General features: G+C 34.8%; 1 long non-coding RNA gene across 1 annotated transcript; it reads right to left on the reverse strand.

The window, feature by feature from the left end:
• Positions 1-4,392: 4,392 nt before the first annotated feature.
• On the reverse strand, positions 4,393-5,337 carry LOC145011961 (uncharacterized). Its single transcript, XR_013664342.1, has 2 exons — positions 5,014-5,337; positions 4,393-4,635 (listed from the first exon to the last, which is right to left on the reverse strand). It is a non-coding gene; the product is annotated as an uncharacterized LOC145011961 (long non-coding RNA).
• Between the last annotated feature and the right edge of the window lie 740 nt (positions 5,338-6,077).

Below are 6,077 nucleotides of genomic sequence, written 5' to 3' on the forward strand. Positions count from 1 at the left end.
AGTCTGGTTCGAAAAATTTCGAAGGAGGAGGGGATGAAGCGAGATCGTATGATAAGTACAAGAAGAAACAGTTAGGAAAATGTGGCGAGGAGGTTACATGTTTCAAGTGTGGAAAGACTGGGCACTACGCCAATGAATGTGCATCTAGTAAGAGAGTGTGTTATGAGTGTAACGAAAAAGGGCATATTTCGATCAATTGCCCGAAGAAGAAAGACCCAGCAAAGCCAAAGGCATTCCACATGATCCTCGACAATGCAAATGATAACGCGAGAAATCGAGGATATGGATTTTTATATCCAAAGCTCAAGTTATGAGGTAGCAGTGGGAATAGTAACTTGTGGTGTAGCCTATTAGAGGCATGGTATAGGGTTAACTTGAACCTTTGTGTAATCGTTTCAAGAAATAATATAAACCCTATTTTTCATATCTATGTAATATGTATAGTTTTTATATCTATGTGATATGTATGGTTTTGATATCTAGGTGGTATCTATATCTGATGTATTGGATGATTATGTGATTTTGTGTAGTGACTTGGTTGACTGAGAGACAATACTTGGGACGAGTATGAGTATGTATGAATAGTAGTAGAGATCTATACTACTGGAAGCACAGGACTCACGCTTGGATCAGGGAAAGTCACAAGGTTACCAAGAAGCTTGTAATTGGTCTCGTTTTCTTCAATTATTTCATTACCATTGTTTAGGTAATGACTAGTAAGATGGTTGTTATTCCGACCCTAGTGGTCATATAAAATTGAGTCTGACTATGATGAGAGGTCGTTAGAACACGACCCATCGGTCTGTTACAATAGATAAATAAAAGAATTTATCCTAAGAAGCATAAGGAGTCCACAATAAGGACTTATTTGGTAACTTGAAGGTTACGATTCAAAGTACAACATAGTACGATAAGCAGATGCAAGATTGGGCATCTTATGCCGTCAAGAAAGCCATAGAGTTAAATACTCTTTCGAGGAAACATAGAAGTTACAGTTATTACCTAGGATGAAGAAATAACGTTTGGAATCATTATGCAAGTCCTATTTCGTTGATGATTCCAGGACGTAATCATCCTAAGGCGGGGATAATTATAACGCCCGTAGATCCGGGTTAGTCAAATTAGAGACGATAAGCATCAAAAACGACTTTTTGATGGAAGATAATTTATAAGTATGAATATTAACCAAGTTTTAGTATGTTTCACAAGGTTTCCGTGCATATAAAGAACGCCAAAATCCGAGTTATAACGAAGAAGTTATGATCTGTCAAAGTTTCGCGACAGAACCGGCATGACCCAGCGCGACCCAGCGCGATGTAAATAGTGAATTTAAGGTAGATACATATCTATCCTTAGTGATCTAAACGAGAGTCAAATATTTCTTCTATAGTAGTCCAACGATAAAAAGACAGACGAAAACGGAGTTCAGATGAAGGAGTTATGAATTTCGAACGGAGTTTTCCTATCCCGGCCTACTAAAGATAATATATAAGTAATATACTTATAATATATTGAAAATAAAGTCAAAATTATCCAATAGAGTCTAAACGATAGTTGTATAGTATAATCTCACCTTCGCATCGATATAAAGAACATCGAAAACGAAGTTCGTATGCGAAAGTTATGAATTTCTGAAGTTCGGAGCGCGAACCCCAAAGCTGTGTCAGAGAGCACCACGTGGCAAGCAGTGCCACGACGTGGTAGGTCTTCTGACACCTCCAGGAGTCCCCCAGATGCAACTTGAGATGACGCATGCAGTGACGACCAAGCCCACGACGTGGCAAAAGGTGCCATGACATGGCAAGGGCCAGTTTTGCCCTATAAATAGATTTGAAGGGTCAGCCGAGTTTGGTTGCTCATTCTCTCATCTCTCACCCATATTACCTCAATGTACGTGCAAAGAAGTACCGCCGAAGCCCCGGTATCAACCCCGAGACCCGAAGCAAGTCCCAAAGCCCAAAGATCCTGAGAAGAAAAGAGTTTCCGAGCCGAAGCTTTGCCCGCGAGATTCCCGGTGTGCGAAGTGATCCCAATTTCACCGAAGAATACTACTCTTAGAGATGTAGTGTTGTCCGAGCATCGTCTAACCAAGTGAGTGTGTGGTTACTTTCTTCTAATGCATAAATACAAAGTATTTTATACTAAATACGTGTTATGTGTATATTTTGTTGTTATATGTGTGAATGTATATTCACTTTCTTCTACCGCATAGATATGAAGTATTTGCTATGCAGTACGTGCTAGGTGTTTATACATTGTCTGTTTACTTGAGATAGATGTTGAAATAATGTTTTATACATGTTTTAAAAGATTTAAACTGTATATGTGTTTGCATCTACAAATATGTTGGGTAGAACATGGGTAGATGAAATAGTTGATGTGAGACGAAATAATAAGTATTTTTGAACTCAATGTGTTCACTAGGTATTTTTGAGCTCTATGTGTTCACTTGGTGTTTGAACTCAATGTGTTCATTAGGTATTTTTTAACTCTATGTGTTCACTTAGTGTTTGAACTCAATGTGTTCATTAGGTATTTTTGAACTCTATGTGTTCACTTGGTGTTTGAACGCAATGTGTTCATTAGGTATTTTCGAACTCTATGTGTTCACTTGGTATTTTTGGACTCAATGTGTTCATTAAGTATTTTTGAACTAGATGTGTTCACTTAGTGTTGTTGAACTGAGTGTGTTCACTAAGTGTTTTAGAACTAAGTATTCACCAGATGTTCTGAATGAATTGGTCACTAGGAGTGTTAGAACTAGGTGTTTGTTAAGTATGTTGAACTAAGTGTTTACCAGTCGTAATTTGTGGACCTTGGCAGTGGCGGACTTTATATCAATTCCTTAGGTCAATCCTTAGGCATAAATGGATAAAGGATAATTGATTCTTAGGGTAAATCCTTAAGAAATAAAGGAGATAATAGGAATGAGTATTTGGGTTGATTGTTTGATAATTGAATATAATAAATGTATTATTGTGGGTTGAAAACTCTATAAGCTCACCAGGCTCCGAAGCCTGACCCACTCAGTTTTCTTTGCATTACAGGTAATGGCACAAGAGTATAAATTGGTGGACTTGACGAGAGATTTTGGATTATAGATCAGTAGTTACAAATAACTGTTGTAAGGTTTATTTTATATTGTTTATGCTTTTGGTCTATATCGGAACATGACATCCCGAGGTTTTATTAATTAATGAAAATACATTCTCTTTGAGAAACGTTTGATAAATTTTATCATATTTTGTTTTGGGAACAAATTCTGCAACTCTTTTAATCAAAAGGATTTACTCTGATTTTATAAAACAAAGCATAAACAAATCGGTCTTTTCTGACCGTGAAATTGGGGATGTCACAATTTATTTGGTAGCAAAAAAGAGCATAGATGAATGAAAGGGGGGCACATTAGTTTAAAAAACTAAAAAGCATTATGTGTATAGAAAATCACACATATATGAATGCACATGAAGGAAAAATCAAGGATCAATAGAGAAAAGTGACGAGTTGGGGATAGAAGCTCACTAGGTTACATGTAGTAGAATTAAAGAGAACCAGAACAACAAAAATGTGAGTCTAGAGCTTTCAAAACACACCTATTTTTGACCTACAGGAAAAGTTAGACTTGAATGTCCCCAGGAAGTAGCCGATGTGGCTTCTGACTAATTTCAAAAAATTAACATTTATAGACCTCCAAATGATACTTTTATGACAATAAGCTTTTTTTAAGTGAAATTTTATCAACCTATTTGAGAAAAGTGACCAGATCCACCTCTTTGGGCACGTTGATATTCCACCAGGTTGCAATACCTTGCCTACATATGTGGAAACCGTGTCTAGAAAAAGAAATTTGATTCCTTATATTGATAGAGAAAGTAAAGTAACTTGCTACTTTCCAACCACCTCTTTATTAACACTTTGGTTTTTATATGGTAAAATCCTTTAACTGCCACCACAGTCGAAAGCCTAATCTTCCTGTAATACAAATAGATGGAAAAAAAAAAACTCGAGTTCCTTTACTCTTTATTAAAGCAGTAATATTTGAAGATATATCACATTAACCTTGATACCACCCTTTTCTTTCTCCAATCAACCAAAGTAGGGATATAATTGCCATTAACATACATCAATGTTTTGTTACCACTTTGATGCATAAATTTTGAACCTAAGAACCTGGTCTTATACTAATGTTAGTCATGTCAAACAGAGTATACTTCATTACCTTTACCACAATCAAAAGATCAAATGATTATTGAGTTTTTTAACAACACCCAATGCCTTTTCAACCATTGTATCTAGATAAACACACAATAGTTGCACACAACCACACAAACACTAAAAAACAAACACATTGTACTTCCATAGTCAACAAAAACATGAACCCATCATCCAAAGTCAACAAATAAAGCCATGTTCTTTTACCTTCATAAAATTATCAAGTTTCTTACAATCCCTTGAAATAAAATAGAAATAAATTCATAATTATACCTTCATTTATGCATCTTTCAAACTACAAGAGTATATTAGTTTCATCATCATCTAACTCACTGAACGACATAAATAGACCCAGATGTAATGTTTGTTTAAGTGGTTAAACTTTGACATCTTTGGTTGATGTGGGCTCAAGCCATAGAATTCCTGCAATGTAAATGATGAAAAAGAGAGTAAGTGTGAAAATCTAAAAACCGAGATACGGAGAAATAAAATAACAAATAAGTGAAAGGAAAATATATCACAAAATCAAAAGTCAAAGTAAGAAGACAAAAGAAGCACCAAACTGAAAAGAAAAAAATGCTCTTTTTCATAGCTCTCTATTAGGGCTTGGCCAAGGAGTTGATGGTGGTGGTTTTTTGCAAAAAAACAAAGGGAGATGGAGAGAAGGGATGTAACAACACCAATAACCATGGGTTTCATAGATACACAAAGAAATAAATCAAAAAGTAGAAGAGCAGTAGCTCTAAACTGATAGCTGCTCCCAAATTCGGAGAAAGATTGTGAGTGGGATTTCTTTGATACCATTTTTGAATTCCGTAGTGATTGAACGTCTGGAGTAGGAGATGGAGAAAGCAGCGTTGGAATATTCGATTGGCATAACCGAAATAACATTGATTCATGAAACCTACATGAGACGACTCAACAAACATCACTAAGGGTTTGAGAACCACAATTTAAAGATCTATGTGAGATGGAGATAGCGGTGTCAAACGGTGGTGACGAAGATAAAGGGGAAGTCAGGCCTTTGACTGATTCATTTGGAGTTGTGCACTAACTCGGCAGTGAATGACCCGTTTTGTTGACCTAATGAGATTTTATAGCATAAAGTCACTATATAAATTGCATAAGGCTTGCACCTCTTAAAATTCAGCATTTAAGGCTAAATGCTTTATATATATATATATATATATATATATATATATATATATATATATATATATATATATATATATATATATAGCATTTTATTTTTTCTCAAGTGAACTTACCTCTCTCTCTTTATATATATATATATATATAGATATATATATATATATAGAGAGAGGTAAGTTCACTTGAGAAAAAATAAAAGGTTCAGAATTGGGGAATCATTTTTAACCAATCATTTTTACATATGTAAAACACATTTAGATTAAGTCATTAAAGACACGCTGTTTTTTTCTTTTTTGAATCGTTCATTCGTTCTTCATCAACACCATCTGTTATTCATTCATCAACGTCATCTGTTCTTCATTAAAAAAACATCAACGTCACCTGTTCATCATCAAAAAACATCAACATTTCATAAAACATCAATTCTCATAAAAAAAATCTTCGTTATTTCATCAAAATGTTGTGATTCATCATCAAAAATATTTATTTGTACTATTAAGTGTAAGTCGTGATTCAATCTTGTACAGTTTCATTGATGTCAAGCAAAATCGATAAACATAATCCATATTTATCGATGTCGCATCATTTTGCGATCACCGATCATCGAAACTTCATCAATCGAACCTTCACCAATATCAAAAAACAGATAGCAATCGAAAGTGCATCAACATAACCATATATTTGAAGATTTTTTTTAAAAATCGCTTTTTAGG

The sequence above is a fragment of the Lactuca saligna genome, chromosome 8 (genome assembly GCF_052625555.1).
Source record: "Lactuca saligna cultivar CGN05327 chromosome 8, ASM5262555v1, whole genome shotgun sequence".
In the NCBI taxonomy this organism is placed as follows: Eukaryota; Viridiplantae; Streptophyta; class Magnoliopsida; order Asterales; family Asteraceae; genus Lactuca; species Lactuca saligna.